The following is a 19,070-nucleotide window of genomic DNA, read 5'->3' on the forward strand; positions in this document are numbered from 1 at the left end:
TAATATCTAATTAGCCAATATTGAAACCAGCTCCTTATAGTGTGCCGTTATACCAATAAATCAAATGGCATAAACAGATCCTCATATACATGCTAAGTACAGGTATGCCTATAGGGTTAAATAATTGCACATGAAGGACTGCTCCTACCTTGTAGGGTAATACAGGTGAGCAGGTCTTGTAAACAGCATAAATCAGCTACTTGCTTGTAAACATGGCACAAAATAGATCTTGACTAACATGGCTGCAATAGAGCTCTGATCCTATCCCGGCAAGGAGCTATCTAATAAGCTCCCAGGACCGCCATCTATATCAGGGAGTGAGAGAAACATCAGGTTTCATCTAGTTGCACAAACAGAGTACAGCTACAGAGCATTTAGTTTAGATTTGTATAAATCCAGCATACTCTTACCAGACAGCTTGTTTTGTTCAACAGGTGACACCCAGGCATCAGAGCACCATGGAGGGTAGTGGCATGGTATAAGGCTGTTACTGACAGCCTTAAATACACGTCCCAATCAGGTGTGTAGGACATGCATCACCTGATTCGGCCGAACGGAGCTGCGCACGCACTCACATCCCATCGCACATGCTCAGTGGTCAGACAGGCCTCTGTCATGGAAAACGATGTGAGGAGGGAGAGCAGTCCTATAGGTAATAGATCTATGAGCTCCCCCTAGTGGTTCCTCCTAGATACAGCGTGTAAAGCGCTGTAAAGGCTGGGACCAACAGATGGAAAGTCTGGAGATATCAACGCACACATCATGGAGTGTGCATTGTAAATCCAGGGGGAGAGGGGTAGATCTACACCGAACGCCGCAGACACCATCCCCCAAAGAGCAAGGGGTTGGCAGAATGCGGCTTACCGGCCGCACATGTGATCCAGACACCAGCAAGTTGATAGGGACCGGGGTCAGCTTACCTCAGTACTTGTAACTGGCCTGAGACGCAAGGCCAGTCTACATGATTAAAATATTCGTTACCATGAAGGGAATGACTCCATTCATGGTGATACAACTTACAAATGCATACTAATAGTTAATGCTGATAGAAGAAATACAATACGCATATACATTTTGCAAATAACAGTGTGATTACAAGTTTGCGATTTCCTGCAATTAAATAATACTTAAACTCGGTAAGACCACTAATATCCATACACAACACTAGCAAGGGGTATAATAGACTGTGTTTAGCTGCAGAAGTGCCCGTGATGGACAGAGCAGTGGACAGGGGGATCTCCTGTCCTGAAGAGGGAGGGGCCAGTGGATTGATAGTGCAAATTTCTAGGGACTATAGACTATGGTAAACTGCGTGTTACCTAATTGCTATAAATCATTCGGCCTTAGTTGGTTGTCATATAGGTCAACCCTAAATTTTTATCCAAGAAAGGATTTATAGGATTGTACTTCATTAATGCCTGGCCACCGTGTGGCATTCAGGCGTTCAATCCACTTGGCCTCTTGTTGGAGTATCCTCCTGTCCCAATCACCCCCCCTTGGGTCTTGAGGAATTACTGCTAGGACAATAAAAGTCGCAACAGAGGTGTCGAATCTGTGGCATAAATCGAGATGTCTACTAATGGGACTAAGCATTTTCCCATTTGTTGAGTAATATACGTGGTCACGTATCCTTTGCCATAAGTGGCGGATGGTCTTACCCACATAGAATATCCCACATCTACACGTCATCAAGTATATTACACCTTGGGTGTTACAGTCTGCCCGAAAACGTGGACAGAATGTCTCACCGTTGGGCAATTGGAATTTGTGGCCTGTGGATACCCAGGGGCAAAAAGAGCAGTGTCCGCAAGTGTATATACCCATTCTATTGGTCGTTTGAGCCTGTGAGGATGCAAAATGGCTCCTAGTCAGCTTATCACGCAAGGATGGTGCTTTTTTAAAAATGATCTCAGGGTGGTCACTGATATATTTCTTTAGGATGGGGTCCTCAGATAAAATATGCCAGTGTTGCTGTAGTATATTGCGTAATTGGTACTGTTGGTGCGAGTATTGTGTGATGAATTTCGTCGTTGAATGTTCCTCCCCCTGGGTTCCTTGGAGAAAAGGAGTGCATTTCTAGATTGGTCACAGGCTTTATTAAAGGCTTTGCGGAGTAGGGACTTGGAGTATCCCCGTTTAAGGAGACGTTCCCTCAGTAAGTCCGCATGGTGTTTGAAATCATTATCAGTAGTACAATTCCTCCTAAGGCGGATGTACTGTGCATAGGGGATACTTCGTACCAGGGTGGACGGGTGGGCGCTAGAGGCATGAAGTATCATATTCCCTGCCGTCTCTTTGCGGTAAAGTGTAGTGGCCAGACATAGATTGGCGTCCTTGTAGATCGTTAGATCTAAAAACAAAATTTTGTGTAAGTCGCTATTGTAAGTGAACTTTAAATTAAACGTATTGTTATTTAGATGATCTACAAAAGAAGCCAGTGTTTGTTGGGACCCGGTCCATATGATGAAAATGTCATCGATGTATCTTAGCCATACCAACACCTCATGGTGTGGCTGCTAAGTTGCTCGTTGGTAAGCCGCATTCTGCCCTCCCCTTGCTCTTTGGGGGATGGTGTCTGCGGTGTTCGGTGTAGATCTACCCCTCTCCCCCTGGATTTACAATGCACACTCCATGATGTGTGCGTTGATATCTCCAGACTTTCCATCTGTTGGTCCCAGCCTTTACAGCGCTTTACACGCTGTATCTAGGAGGAACCACTAGGGGGAGCTCATAGATCTATTACCTATAGGACTGCTCTCCCTCCTCACATCGTTTTCCATGACAGAGGCCTGTCTGACCACTGAGCATGTGCGATGGGATGTGAGTGCGTGCGCAGCTCCGTTCAGCCGAATCAGGTGATGCATGTCCTACACACCTGATTGGGACGTGTATTTAAGGCTGTCAGTAACAGCCTTATACCACGCCACTACCCTCCATGGCGCTCTGATGCCTGGGTGTCACCTGTTGAACAAAACAAGCTGTCTGGTAAGAGTATGCTGGATTTATACAAATCTAAACTAAATGCTCTGTAGCTGTACTCTGTTTGTGCAACTAGATGAAACCTGATGTTTCTCTTACTCCCTGATATAGATGGCGGTCCTGGGAGCTTATTAGATAGCTCCTTGCTGGGTAGGGATGAGCTTCGAGTTCGAGTCGAACTCATGTTCGACTCGAACATTGGCTGTTCGCAAGTTCACCGAACAGCGAACAATTTGGGGTGTTCGCGGCAAATTCGAATGCCGCGGAACACCCTTTAAAAGTCTATGGGAGAAATCAAAAGTGCTAATTTTAAAGGCTAATATGCAAGTTATTGTCATAAAAAGTGTTTGGGGACCTGGGTCCTGCCCCAGGGGACATGGATCAATGCAAAAAAAAGTTTTAAAAACGGCCGTTTTTTCAGGAGCAGTGATTTTAATAATACTTAAAGTCAATCAATAAAAGTGTAATATCCCTTTAAATTTCGTACCTGGGGGGTGTCTATAGTGTGCCTGTAAAGGGGCGCATGTTTCCTGTGTTTAGAACAGTCTGACAGCAAAATGACATTTTGAAGGAAAAAACTCATTTAAAACTACCCGCGGCTATTGCATTGCCGACAATACACATAGAAGTTCATTGATAAAAACGGCATGGGAATTCCCCAAAGGGGAACCCCGAACCAAAATTAAAAAAAAAAAAATGACGTGGGGGTCCCCCTAAATTCCATACCAGGCCCTTCAGGTCTGGTATGGATATTAAGGGGAACCCCGGCCAAAATTAAAAAAAAAAAATGACGTGGGGTTCCCCCTAAATTCCATACCAGACCCTTCAGGTCTGGTATGGATTTTAAGGGGAACCCCGCGCCAAAAAAAAAAAAAAAAACGGCGTGGGGTCCCCCCAAAAATCCATACCAGACCCTTATCCGAGCACGCAACCTGGCAGGCCGCAGGAAAAGAGGGGGGGACAAGAGTGCGGCCCCCCCTCCCTCCTGAACCGTACCAGGCCACATGCCCTCAACATTGGGAGGGTGCTTTGGGGTAGCCCCCCAAAACACCTTGTCCCCATGTTGATGAGGACAAGGGCCTCATCCCCACAACCCTGGCCGGTGGTTGTGGGGGTCTGCGGGCGGGGGGCTTATCGGAATCTGGAAGCCCCCTTTAACAAGGTGACCCCCAGATCCCGGCCCCCCCCCTGTGTGAAATGGTAAGGGGGTACATAAGTACCCCTACCATTTCACGAAAAAAGTGTCAAAAATGTTAAAAATGACAAGAGACAGTTTTTGACAATTCCTTTATTTAAATGCTTCTTCTTTCTTCTATCTTGCTTCATCTTCTGGTTCTTCTGGCTCTTCTGGTTCTTCTGGTTCTTCCTCCGGCGTTCTCGTCCAGCATCTCCTCCGCGGCGTCTTCTGTCTTCTTCTCCTCGGGCCGCTCCGCACCCATGGCATGGGGGGGAGGCTCCCGCTCTTCTCTTCTTCTCTTCTTCTTTTCTTCTTTTCTTCTCTTCTTCTCTTCTTCTTCATTTTCTTTTCCGGGCCGCTCCGCAATCCATGCTGGCATGGAGGGAGGCTCCCGCTGTGTGACGGTGCTCCTCGTCTGACAGTTCTTAAATAACGGGGGGGGGGCGGGGCCACCCGGTGACCCCGCCCCCCTCTGACGCACGGTGACTTGATGGGACTTCCCTGTGGCATTCCCCGTGACGTCACAGGGAAGTCCCGTCAAGTCACCGTGCGTCAGAGGGGGGCGGGGTCATCGGGTGGCCCCGCCCCCCCGTTATTTAAGAACTGTCAGACGAGGAGCGCCGTCACACAGCGGGAGCCTCCCTCCATGCCAGCATGGATTGCGGAGCGGCCCGGAGAAGAAAATGAAGAAGAAGAGAAGAAGAGAAGAAGAGAAGAAAAGAAGAAGAGAAGAAGAGAAGAGCGGGAGCCTCCCCCCCATGCCATGGGTGCGGAGCGGCCCGAGGAGAAGAAGACAGAAGACGCCGCGGAGGAGATGCTGGACGAGAACGCCGGAGGAAGAACCAGAAGAACCAGAAGAGCCAGAAGAACCAGAAGATGAAGCAAGATAGAAGAAAGAAGAAGCATTTAAATAAAGGAATTGTCAAAAACTGTCTCTTGTCATTTTTAACATTTTTGACACTTTTTTCGTGAAATGGTAGGGGTACTTATGTACCCCCTTACCATTTCACACAGGGGGGGGGCCGGGATCTGGGGGTCACCTTGTTAAAGGGGGCTTCCAGATTCCGATAAGCCCCCCGCCCGCAGACCCCCACAACCACCGGCCACGGTTGTGGGGATGAGGCCCTTGTCCTCATCAACATGGGGACAAGGTGTTTTGGGGGGCTACCCCAAAGCACCCTCCCAATGTTGAGGGCATGTGGCCTGGTACGGTTCAGGAGGGAGGGGGGGCCGCACTCTCGTCCCCCCCTCTTTTCCTGCGGCCTGCCAGGTTGCGTGCTCGGATAAGGGTCTGGTATGGATTTTTGGGGGGACCCCACGCCGTTTTTTTTTTTTTTTTGGCGCGGGGTTCCCCTTAAAATCCATACCAGACCTGAAGGGTCTGGTATGGAATTTAGGGGGAACCCCACGTCATTTTTTTTTTTAAATTTTGGCCGGGGTTCCCCTTAATATCCATACCAGACCTGAAGGGCCTGGTATGGAATTTAGGGGGACCCCCACGTCATTTTTTTTTTAAATTTTGGTTCGGGGTTCCCCTTTGGGGAATTCCCATGCCGTTTTTATCAATGAACTTCTATGTGTATTGTCGGCAATGCAATAGCCGCGGGTAGTTTTAAATGAGTTTTTTCCTTCAAAATGTCATTTTGCTGTCAGACTGTTCTAAACACAGGAAACATGCGCCCCTTTACAGGCACACTATAGACACCCCCCAGGTACGAAATTTAAAGGGATATTACACTTTTATTGTTTGACTTTAAGCATTATTAAAATCACTGCTCCTGAAAAAACGGCCGTTTTTAAAACTTTTTTTTGCATTGATCCATGTCCCCTGGGGCAGGACCCAGGTCCCCAAACACTTTTTATGACAATAACTTGCATATAAGCCTTGAAAATTAGCACTTTTGATTATTCATGTTCGTGTCCCATAGACTTTAACGGTGTTCGCATGTTCGAACGAACTTTTTTCCTGTTCGCATGTTCTGGTGCGAACCGAACAGGGGGGTGTTCGGCTCATCCCTATTGCTGGGATAGGATCAGAGCTCTATTGCAGCCATGTTAGTCAAGATCTATTTTGTGCCAGGTTTACAAGCAAGTAGCTGATTTATGCTGTTTACAAGACCTGCTCACCTGTATTACCCTACAAGGTAGGAGCAGTCCTTCATGTGCAATTATTTAACCCTATAGGCATACCTGTACTTAGCATGTATATGAGGATCTGTTTATGCCATTTGATTTATCGGTATAACGGCACACTATAAGGAGCTGGTCTCAATATTGGCTAATTAGATATTATCTACATCTTCAGATTACAGTTTCTGGATTCCCTTATGCACCTTGGTCATTGGAGGCTTTGTCTCTGAATGCATGGCTTTTCAATTATCCATAACCTCTATCTGATCTGAAGACGGAGCCATTTACTCTGGCTGGTACATTACTTGCTATATCCCAGTTCCTCTGTCTATTCCCCCTTTTTGGTTTCTCCTTTCTCTCTCCCTTCCCCCCTCCCCCCCTTTCCTTGCCTCTCTCTCTTTCCTTCCCTCCCTGACCCCCACCCCCCATCTAGTTGTGCCTTTATGCTCTCTTCTACATATGAATGTTCCGGTTTTACCACAGATGTACATTGGTTATTATTACCCCCCTTTTTTGGACAGTTGGGATTTTCTAGCTCACTACCCCCCTTGAGTCTACTGGTGATATAAATCTCTTTACCAGACACGTCCCCCGCATGTTATCACAGGTCACCATATGCGAGTTGAATCTTGGGCCTTTGGGATCGCTTCCTCACGGTACTCAGTGGTTCTGATTGAGACGCACTATTGAAAAGTCTTTATGCAAAAATAATATTAATATGCTACTGTATGTTTGTTTTTTTGTTTTTTGGTGTATGTCCTTCTCTATTTCCCATTACAGGTAACCCAAACATTCTCCTGAAGAAGCATTCAAATTTGCGAAACATGTAGAGCCATACCGAGCTATATCAGTTTGAGGTTATTTAATGGGAAGGGAAGGGGTTTATCCCCCCCTCTGGTATAGGGGCTATTCCCCGATCCGTTCTCATACATTTATGTAGTGACATATAATACCAATTTCCGCAATGTACTGTGTTTTTTAAAAAATGTTTACGTTTATGTAATTCCTTTTAAATTTGTGTATAAATAAAAGTTTACGTTGATTTTTATGATTGGTGCCTACAAAGTCCATCTGTTTCGTTCTCCTGGGTATTTTTACCCCCCTTCCTTTTTTCTAAGACTTAAAATAGGACGTTGGCACTGCTCTACATATGAGACCTCCACAGTCCATCCTGTGATGAGATCTAATAACCCTCCAATCTTTCAGAACTGCATAGCAGGTCAACATATGTCTGGTCAAGCATGTGGTGCCCAAGCGGGAGATGTTTTGGCCACGCGAGATACGCTTGAGACATATGTTGCAAATAGCAGCGGTGTGATCTGATGCACTCTTCTCAAAAAAGGCCCACACCAAAGAACTATTGGAATAACGCACAGAGACAGCAGCGCCCTGCACTTGCGGAGCTTTGGGGTGTGATGCAGTCAGTGTGTTGCCCTTAGGCTGGCCCCTGGAGGTCATCCTGCCTCGTTGGTGATGTGCCTCCTCCTCCTCCTCTCTCCTATCAGGCACCCACGTTGAGTCAGTGACCTCAACATCCCCTCCCTCCTCATCACTGGAGCAAACCTGGCAGTATGCTGCAGCAGGCAGAGCATGACTGCCAGATTGCTGTCCTTCTTGGGCACCCCCTCTGTCCGTGCTCACGTTACTGCCTTCATCTAGCTCAGTATCATCATTAGAGCCTTCTAAATGCTGGGCATCCTCCTGGAGCATATACCCAACACTCTGGTCAAACAGTTCGAAGGACTCCTCAGGAGGACATGGTGGGGCTAGGGAAGGAGTCACTGATGCCATTGAGCCGAGGGAAGAGGCCGCGTTTGCAGCTGCTTTGCCAGACAAAGTACCCTGAGCATGGGTGAGAGAGGATGAGGAGGATGAGGACATCTTGGTCATCCACTCGACCAAGTCTTCCGCATGTTGCGGCTCAACACGGCCAGCTGTCGAAAAAAAGGCCAAGCGTATTCCACAGCCATGTGTTGATGAGGATGCACCTTCTCGATGACCAGCACTGTTGCCTCTAGAAGCAGAGCCTGCTTGCCCTCTTTTATTGGCTTGTGACTGTCTGCCTCTCTTTGTTGACCTTCTAAGCTGGGATATATATATATATATATATATATATATATATGTGTGTGTGTGTGTGTGTGTGTGTGTGTGTGTGTGTGTGTGTGTGTATATGTATATATATATACTGATACTGCATCTAGCAAAATCAACTGCCTGCCTATAGTATGAGAACACCACCAACCTTCTACAGGTAGCTTTAGCTGAACACTGTGCAGAGCTCGCAAAAAACTAACTTGTAGCTTATTTAGCTGCCTGCGGTAGTGATAGGATCAGGAAAACACCACCAACCTTCTACAGGTAGCTTTAGGTGAACACTGTGCAGAGCTCGCAAAAAAATAACTTGTAGCTTATTTAGCTGCCTGCGGTAGTGATAGGATCAGGAAAACATCACCAACCTTCTACAGGTAGCTTTAGCTGAACACTGTGCAGAGCTCGCAAAAAACTAACTTGTAGTTTTAGCTGAACACTGTGAGGAGGACGCACTACACTAACTTGTAGCTTTAGCTGAACACTGTTCAGAGGACGCACTACACTAACTTGTAGCTTTAGCTGAACACTGTTCAGAGGTCGCACTACACTAACTTATAGTTTTAGCTGAACACTGTGACGAGGGCGCACTACACTAACTTGTAGCTTTAGCTGAACACTGTGCAGAGGTCGCACTACACTAAATTGGAGTTTTAGCTGAACACTGTTCAGAGTACGCACTACACTAACTTGTAGCTTTAGCTGAACACTGTGCAGAACTTGCAAAAAACTAACTTGAAGCTTATTTAGCTGCCTGCGGTCGTGATAGGATCAGGAAAACACCACCAACCTTCTACAGGTAGCTTTAGCTGAACACTGTGCAGAGCTCGCAAAAAACTAACTTGTAGTTTTAGCTAAACACGGAGAGGAGGGTGCACTACACTAACTTGTAGCTTTAGCTGAACACTATTCAGATGACGCACTACACTAACTTGTAGCTTTAGCTGAACACTGTGCAGAGGTCGCACTACACTAACTTGTAGTTTTAGCTGAACTACACTAACTTGTAGCTTTAGCTGAACACTGTGCAGAGCTCGCAAAAAAATAACTTGTAGTTTTAGCTAAACACTGAGAGGAGGACGCACTACACTAACTTGTAGTTTTAGCTGAACACTGTGAGGAGGACGCACTACCCTAACTTGTAGCTTTAGCTGAACACTGTTCAGAAGACGCACTACACTAACTTGTAGCTTTAGCTGAACACTGTGAGAAGGACGCACTACACTAACTTGTAGCTTTAGCTGAACACTGTGCAGAGGTCGCACTACACTAACTTGTAGTTTTAGCTGAACACTGTGAGGAGGACGCACTATCCTAACTTGTAGCTTTAGCTGAACACTGTGAGGAGGACGCCCTACACTAACTTGTAGCTTTAGCTGAACACTATGCAGAGGTCGCACTACACTAATTTGTAGTTTTAGCTGAACACTGTGAGGAGGACGCACTACACTAACTTGTAGCTTTAGCTGAACACTGTGCAGAGGTCGCACTACACTAACTTGTAGTTTTAGCTGAACACTGTGAGGAGGACGCACTACACTAACTTGTAGCTTTAGCTGAACACTGTGCAGAGGTCGCACTACACTAACTTGTAGTTTTAGCTGAACACTGTGAGGAGGATGCACTACACTAACTTGTAGCTTTAGCTGAACACTGTGCAGAGCTTGCAAAATACTAACTTGTAGCTTATTTAGCTGCCTGCGGTAGTGATAGGATCAGGAAAACACCACCAACCTTCTACAGGTATCTTTAGCTGAACACTATGCAGAGCTCGCAAAAAACTAACTTGTAGTTTTAGCTGAACACTGTGAGGAGGACGCACTACACTAACTTGTAGCTTTAGCAGAACACTGTGAGGAGGATGCACTACCATAACTTGTAGCTTTAGCTGAACACTGTACAGAGGTCGCACTACACTAACTTGTAGTTTTAGCTGAACACTGTGAGGAGGACGCACTACACTAACTTGTAGCTTTAGCTGAACACTGTGAGGAGGATGCACTACCCTAACTTGTAGCTTTAGCTGAACACTGTGCAGAGGTCGCACTACACTAACCTGTAGTTTTAGCTGAACACTGTGGGGAGGACGCACTACACTAACTTGTAGCTTTAGCTGAACACTGTTCAGAGGACACACTACACTAACTTGTAGTTTTAGCTGAACACTGTGAGGAGGACGCACTACACTAACTTGTAGCTTTAGCTGAACACTGTGAGAAGGATGCACTACCCTAACTTGTAGCTTTAGCTGAATACTGTGCAGAGGTCACACTAAACTAACTTGCAGCTTTAGCTGAACACTGTGAGGAGGACGCACTACACTAACTTGTAGCTTTAGCTGAACACTGTGCAGAGGTCGCACTACACTAACTTGTAGTTTTAGCTGAACACTGTGAGGAGGACGCACTACACTAACTTGAAGCTTTAGCGGAATACTGTGAGGAGGACGCACTACCCTAACTTGTAGCTTTAGCTGAACACTGTGCAGAGGTCACACTAAACTAACTTGTAGTTTTAGCTGAACACTGTCTGTGAGGACGCACTACACTAATTTGTAGCTTTAGCTGAACACTGTGCAGAGGTCGCACTACACTAACTTGTAGTTTTAGCTGAACACTGTGCAGAGGTCACACTAAACTAACTTGTAGCTTTAGCTGAACACTGTGAGGAGGACGCACTACACTAACTTGTAGTTTTAGCTGAACACTGTGCAGAGGTCACACTAAACTAACTTGTAGCTTTAGCTGAACACTGTGAGGAGGACGCACTACACTAACTGTAAATAGTCTAGCTGCCTGACTGTGGTACTAATAGGATCAAAAGAACACCGGCAATTTTCTTCAGGTAGCTGTAAACACTGTAACAAGACAAGACTGCCTGTCAGTAAACTGAATACAGTGTGTATATATGTGTATATATATATATATATATATATATATATATATATATATATATATATATACACACAACACCTGGGTTGCATATATATACACAATACACTGTAAGTGCAGCTAACTCACTGACTGTCCTGCCTAATCTAGCTATCTCAAATGAAATGACACTGTCTCTCTCTCTCTCTCTCTCTCTAAGCACGCCGGAACACTTTGGCCTTTGGCCAATTACAGCTCTCTCTACTGACAGCGCTGTGATTGGCCAAGCATGCGGGTCATAGTGCATGTTTGGCCAGTCATCAGCCAGCAATGCACTGCGATGCTGCAGTGAATTATGGGCCATGACATGCCACACGAATTTGGCGCGAACGGCCCATATTGTTCGCAATTCGGCGAACGATTGAACAGACGATGTTCGAGTCGAACATGGGTTCGACTCAAACGCGAAGCTCATCCCTACTAATGGCCTGCAGTGCGATGTAGCTGAGCAAAGCAGTACACTATATATATACTGATACTGCAGCTAGCAGAATCAACTGCCTGCCTGTAGTATTAGTATGAGAACACCAGCAATTGTCTTCAGGTAGCTTTAGGTGCACACTGTGCGGAGGACACAGTACACTAACTGCAATACTGTAACTGCCTGCCTGTGGTATTAATAGGATCAGAAGAACACCACCTATTTTATTCAGGTAGCTTTAGGTGCACACTGTGCAGAGGACACAGTACAATAACTGTAAATACTGTAGCTGCCTGCCTGTGGAATTAATATAGGATCAGAAGAACACCACCAATTTTATTCAGGTAGCTTTAGGTGCACACTGTGCAGAGGACACAGTACAATAACTGTAAATACTGTAGCTGCCTGTGGTATTAATATAGGATCAGAAGAATACCACCAATTTCATTCAGGTAGCTTTAGGTGCACACTATGGCAGAGGACACAGTACACTAACTGTAAATACTGTAGCTGCCTGCCTGTAGTATTAATAGGAGCAGAACAACAGCAATTGTCTCCAGGTAGCTTTAGGAGCACACTGTGCAGAGCATGCACTACACTAACTGTAAATGCTCTAGCTGCCTGCCTGTGGTATTAACAGGATCAGAAGAACACCACTAATTTCCCTAAGGTAGCCTTAGGTGCACACTGTGCAGAGGACACAGTACACTAACTGTAAATACTGTAGCTGCCTGCCTGTGGTATTAATAGGATCAGAAGAACACCACTAATTTTCTTTAGGTAGCTTTAGGTGCACACTGTGCAGGGGACGCACTACACTAAATTGTAAATACTGCAGCTGCCTGCGGTACTGTACTAAAAGGATCAGAAGAACACCACTCATTTCCTCAGGTAGCTTTAGGTGCACACTGTGCAGAGGACGCACTACACTAACTTGTAAATACTGCAGCTGCCTGCGGTACTGTACTAATAGGATCAGAAGAACACCACTAATTTTGTTTAGGTAGCTTTAGGTGCACACTGTGCAGAGGACGCACTAAACTAACTTGTAAATACTGCAGCTGTCTGCGGTACTGTACTAATAGGATCAGAAGAACACCACTAATTTTGTTTAGGTAGCTTTAGGTGCACACTGTGCAGAGGACGCACTAAACTAACTTGTAAATACTGCAGCTGCCTGCGGTACTGTACTAATAGGATCAGAAGAACACTAATTTTCTTCAGGTAGCTTTAGATGCACACTGTGCAGAGGACGCACTACACTAACTATAAATACTGTAGCTAATAGGACTGATAGGATCAGAAGAACACCAGCAATTTTCTTCAGGTAGCTGTAAATACTGTGAAAACACCTGCATGCCTGTCAGTAGTAGGAAGAGAATAACAGGAACGGATCTAGCTAAACTGAATACAGTGTGTGTGTAATATATATAACACCTAGGATGTGTATATATATATATATATATATATATATATATATATATATATATATATACACACAATACACTGTAAGTGCAGCTAACTGACTCGCCTGCCTACTCTATCTAACTTAAATCTAATGACACTGTCTATCTTTTTCTCAATGCCGGAACACACTACACAGGGCGGCCGTGCAGGCGGCCTTATATAGTGTGGGGTGTGTACTAAACCCCCTGAGCCATAATTGGCCAAAGCTACCCTGGCTTTGGCCAATTACGGCTCTCTGTACAGACGGCGCTGTGATTGGCCAAGCATGTGGGTCATAGTGCATACTTAGCCAATCACCAGCCAGCAATGCACTGCGATGCCACAGTGAATTATGGGCCGTGGCGCGCCACTCGAATTTGGCGTGAACGGCCCATATCGCTTGTAATTCGGCGAACGATTGAACAGGCGATGTTCGAGTTGAACATGCGTTCGATTCGAACACGAAACTCATCCCTACTCACAACACACAAGTATACAGTACACAATACACAAGTACTAAAGATCCACACACACTACTCAGGTACTCAAACTACACAGGTACTATGACCCCTGTTATAACCTCCTGTTTTAAAATCTGGTTTTAACTCACCACTTAGACCAGTTCCACCAACTCTGGTTTTAACTCACCACTTAGACCAGTTCCACCAACTCTGATTTTAACTCACCACGTTTGCCTCGTACACACGACCGGACTTTCCAGCAGACTTGGTCCGACAGTCTTTCCGCCGGACTACCTGAACGGACGGACTTGCCTACACACGACCGGACTTTCCAGCAGGCTAGGTCCGCCCGTCTTTCCGACGGACTTTCGCCGGAGTTACGGCGGACTTTCAGAATGAACGGACTTGCCCACACAAGTCTGTTCATTTTGAATGTGACTCGGGTACGACGGGACTCGAAAAGGAAGTGAATCTCGCCGCATTTATTGGTGAGATTGACACCTTGCGAGCCCCGTCGCGGGGCATCCCAGGCCGTTAGGTCTGGTATGGATTTTAACGGGAACCCCCAACACCAAAAAAACAGCATGGGGTCCCCCCTAAAATCCATACCAGACCCCGATCTGAGCACGCAGCCCGGCCGGTCAGGAAAGGGGGTGGGGACAAGCGAGCGACCCCCCTGAACTGTACCAGGCCGCATGCCCTTAACATGGGGGTGGGTGCTTTGGGGGAGGGGGGGCACCCTGCAGGGCCCCCCACCCCATAGCATCTTGTCCCCATGTTGATGAGGACAAGGGCGTCTTCCCGACAACCCTGGCTGTTGGTTGTCAGGGTCTGCGGGGGGGGGGCTTATCGGAATCCGGGAGCCCCCTATAATAAGAGGGCCCCCAGATCCTGGCCCCCCACCTATGTGAATGAGTATGGGGTAAATGGTACCCCTGTAAATTTCCGTATGTGGTCAATTCATAGTGCTGACTACCCATAACACATAGAATCGCATAATAAATAAATCGCATAAATTGGTGTTGGCACTAAAACACTAATAGAACTATTAAAATCGTGATAATCAGCATCACATATTAGTGAGAAGAAATAAGTAAAGATATCTATATGTGAAAATCTACAAAATACATTAAATACATATAAAAATCAGAAACGTGTCCTTATAAATTGTGCAAAATATATAGTGCCAGTGCTTTAAGGTGATCTGGATATCTCCATTCAAACAAATTAATCCAAAACAATATATAAATAATGAATGGTGTAAATCAATATAGTAAAATATCCCAACAATGGTGATATTAGAATACTGTGCTAGTCTGCAAAAAAATTGTAAATAACATGCCAATAAGTGCAGTAAATTAAAGTGCCAGTGTAAAAGTCATTTAAGGTGCATAAACAGGTTCTTGGTGTTTCAATCAAACGACAGTGGGGTGTCTGGGATGCAATTCACTCTGTGTCCTCTTCGTGCATAAAACACTCATGTAAGTAGTGGCCCCTTACCTAGCGGTGCTAGGTCAACCGCAAAAATGTAGCTAAACCGCCAGGTCCTGAGCCTCAATCGCGTCCCTATGTCCATGCTTGCCGGCGTTGAATAATCCTAATGGCAACTGGTTACAAGTGGCTATGGTCCTAGCTGGAGTCCTGGACCAGCGCGGGTCCTAGCTCAGCCTCCACATCTCAGGTGTATATAAACAGAAATATGCAGTACAAAGGTACTTGATAGTGAAGTATGCTACAACCAGATAGCGCTTCATGTACTCACATAAAAACTGTGAAGAGAGAGCCTGTCTCCTACGAGCAGGGAGCTCGTTGTGTATCCAGCAATATGAAATAGTGAAATAGTTCTATTAGTGTTTTAGTGCCAACACCAATTTATGCGTTTTCTTTATTATGCGATTCTATGTGTTATGGGTAGTCAGCACTATGAATTGACCACATACGGAAATTTGCAGCATTTTTCTGGTTAGCGCAGCACCCCTCCCCTCTTACATTTCTGTCTTATTTTGGGTTTATGTTTGGCCCTTTTTTGGTACATGCAGCTGTCTAGTCGCATACGTGCGCTCCAGCCTTTTTCCTGCATTTTTTGTTTTCTCTGCTTTTTCTTTTTTTCTTTTTCCAATTGAGTAGCGCAGGAATATTCTTACTACACATGGTACCCCTACCCATTTACCTAGGGAAAAAGTGTCAATAATAAAACACACTACACAGGTTTTTTTCTCCCGGTGTTCCAGTTCTTCTGCCGGCTCCTCCGCTGTCTTCATGCCGCTCTTTTGCCAGCGGAGGCCCGGACTTTTGGCTTCTTGTCTTCTTGGCTTCTTCCCTCTTCTCTTCTCCAGATGTTGACACAACGGTCTCTCCGGCTGGACTGCTCTCTGAGCGCTCCGCTGTGACTTATATAGGCGGAGACCCCGCCCCCTTATGCCTTCACAGTCCCTGAGCATGCTGGGACTGTGACGTTTTAGGGGGCGTGGTCACCGGGTGATGTTGACCACACCCCCTAAAACGTCACAATCCCAGCATGCCCAGGGACTGTGACGGCATAAGGGGGCGGGGTCTCCACCTATATAAGTCACAGCGGAGCGCTCAGAGAGCAGTCCAGCCAGAGAGACCGTCGTGTCAACATCTGGAGAAGAGGGAAGAAGCCAAGAAGACAAGAAGCCAAAAGTCAGGGCCTCCGCTGGCAAAAGAGTGGCATGAACACAGCGGAGGAGCCGGCAGGAGAACTGGAATACCGGAAGAAGAGACCAGCGAGAGCGCAGAAGAACCAACCGGACACCGGGAGAAGAGGAACCGGAGGGACCACCGAAGCTGGAAGAAGACCCCTAATAAATTAACCCCTAATCTAATAAATTATTTTAAAAACCTGTGTAGTGTGTTTTATTATTGACACTTTTTCCCTAGGTAAATGGGTAGGGGTACCATGTACCCCATACTCATTCACATAGGGTGGGGGGCTGGGATCTGGGGGCCCTCTTATTATAGGGGGCTCCCGGATTCCGATAAGCCCCCCACCCGCAGACCCTGACAACCAACAGCCAGGGTTGTCGGGAAGAGGCCCTTTTCCTCATCAACATGGGGACAAGGTGCTTTGGGGTGGGGAGGCCCTGCAGGGCACCCCCTCCCCCAAAGCACCCAGCCCCATGTTGAGGGCATGCTGCCTGGTACCGTTCAGGAGGGGGGGCTTGTCCCCACCCCCTTTCCTGATCGGCCGGGCTGCGTTCTCGGATCAGGCTCTGGTATGGATTTTAGGGGGGACCCCACGCAGTTTTTTCGGTGTTGGGGGTTCCCCTTAAAATCCATACCAGACCTAAGGGCCTGGGATGCCCCGCGTTTGCCGCAATAGGAAAATTAGTTTTTTCTATTGCAGCAAGCGCGAGATGCAATACCCTGTCCGTCGGACCAGCATACAGACGAACAGACTTTCCGTCAGGAACAGAGTCCGGCGGACTAAGATTTGAAACATGTTTCAAATCTAGGTACGGCGGACTTTTGGGAAAAAAAAGTTCGCCGGAGCCTACACAAGATTGGATTGTTTGGCGGACTCTGGTCTGCCGGACCAAGTATGCCGGAAAGTCCGCTCGTGTGTACGCGGCTTTAGACCAGTTCCACCAACTCTGGTTTTAACGCACCACTTAGACCAGTTCCACTTGGACACAGTTCCAGCAGACTCAAAGATGAGCAGGCTCACAATGAGTTCTACACAAGGTTATATAGGCCTCAAGGACCTGTGACCAATTAACCACTCCCCTTGAATAGTAGGCTGCAGGAAGCAAAGGAAAAAAAACTGTTTAAAAGTATCAGAAAAGGGTGTTAAAAAGCTACAAGGAAAATCCACAAAAAGAACCTAAAAATGCAACCCAGCAATCACCAGCAGTCAAAAAGCAAGACTTGTTCACTCTCCACTCAAGGTCCACACTGTTTAGCTTCTAACCAGATGTCACTTTCCAACATCACCTGCTGCCAGATGCAACATGTCACTTACCACTGTCACCTGCTGCTAGATGTCATGTGACATTTGCCATCGTCACCTGCTGGTAGATGCCACGTGTCATTTGCCATCATCACCTGCTGGTAGATACCACGTGTCATTTGCCAACATCACCTGCTGCGAGATGCAACGTGTCATTCACCACCATCACCTGCCCTTAGATGCAACATGTCACTTACCACTGTCACCCATTTCCAGATGCCATGTGTCATTTGCCATCGTTACCTGCTGCCAGATGCCTTCTCCTCAAACCCAATCGGATCCAGACAGTTTGTTTATGAACCTGCTGCAGATTAATAAATTAACTGTCTGGATCTGAATGGGGGAGGGAAGGAGGCTGGGGGGGTGAATTACCATTGCTATTTTTAATTTCTGTAATATGAAGCATGGGGGGGTTAATGTACTGCCACCGGTCAGCCACTAATGCATCAGTGACCAGTGGCAGTACATTAACCCCCCCATGCTGTATATTACCGAAATTAAAAATAGGTAGCATTGGTAATTATCCCCCCTCAGCCTCCTCCCCTCATCTGAACCAGACAGTTCATTTATTAATCTGCAGATGGCATTTGGCAATCATTATGTTTGGTGCTTAATTTGGTGCAATCATATACACACTTTGCTGACCTGGTTCCCCCTCGGCAGCACCTCCACCTCCAGGTCGCAGCTTCAGCAGCAGCTCTCTATGCTCCTCCCATCCCACCTCTGGCCGTGAGTGACGTCACGCCGCCGGGAGGGGACTACGAATCATCTTCATAGGGGAGTGAAGTGCTGACAGGGAAGGGCTGGTGCGGTCTGTCTCTGTCTAGGCTTGTGCTGGGTGTACGAGCGTACTTGGCACATTGTTACAGAGACAGGTATAGATGACTACAGTACAGGCACAGCTATTAGCATCACCGGCTAGTGCTTTCTGTGAAACACACTGCCGACACTTAACCTGTGCCCCCCTCCCTCCTGCAAATTGTACCACCCAGGGCATCCGCCTTGTACCGGCTCTGGCTCAGGGCACTGCCCTGGGAACGTGTACCAGTGCAGAACAACATGTAAAACTTCCACTGGGCCGGGAGAAGTGACTGGTACAAAGGAAAAATGTTTTTTAACTGATGGCAAATGACATTTCCCATATGGCTTCTATTTAAAATAAAGAAATGGCACACAGACCCCTGAAAAGGTCCCCCAAATATTTTGAGGGACCTTTTGAGGATGTCTAATCCCCATTAGATTTCCTTTTACATCAGGATCCCCATTAGACCCCCCCTTACATCGGGGCCCCAATTAGAGTCCTCCCTTACATCAGGGTCCCCATTAGACCCCCCTTACATCGGGGCCCCAATTAGAGTCCCCCCTTACATCAGGGTCCCTATTAGACTCCCCCTTACATCAGAATCCTTATTAGAGTCCCCCTTACATCAGGGTTCCCTTAAGAGTCCACCCTTATATCAGGGTCCAC

At 46.6% G+C, this 19,070-nt stretch overlaps 1 long non-coding RNA gene across 6 annotated transcripts in view; it reads right to left on the minus strand.

Annotated features, from left to right (window-relative positions):
* Nucleotides 1–18,362, minus strand: part of LOC141148440 (uncharacterized) — a 52,890-nt gene extending 34,528 nt beyond the window's left edge. For 4 of the 6 annotated variants that reach the window (XR_012245206.1, XR_012245207.1, XR_012245208.1 and 1 more), the window contains exon 1: nt 18,248–18,362. This is a non-coding gene — a long non-coding RNA (uncharacterized lncRNA). Of the gene's footprint in view, nt 1–148; nt 306–410; nt 675–18,247 lie in introns of those variants that run through there. The other 2 variants (XR_012245209.1, XR_012245211.1) reach the window with 2 other exon arrangements.
* Between the last annotated feature and the right edge of the window lie 708 nt (nt 18,363–19,070).

Source organism: Aquarana catesbeiana, linkage group LG06 (assembly GCF_042186555.1).
Source record: "Aquarana catesbeiana isolate 2022-GZ linkage group LG06, ASM4218655v1, whole genome shotgun sequence".
Lineage (NCBI taxonomy): Eukaryota > Metazoa > Chordata > Amphibia > Anura > Ranidae > Aquarana > Aquarana catesbeiana.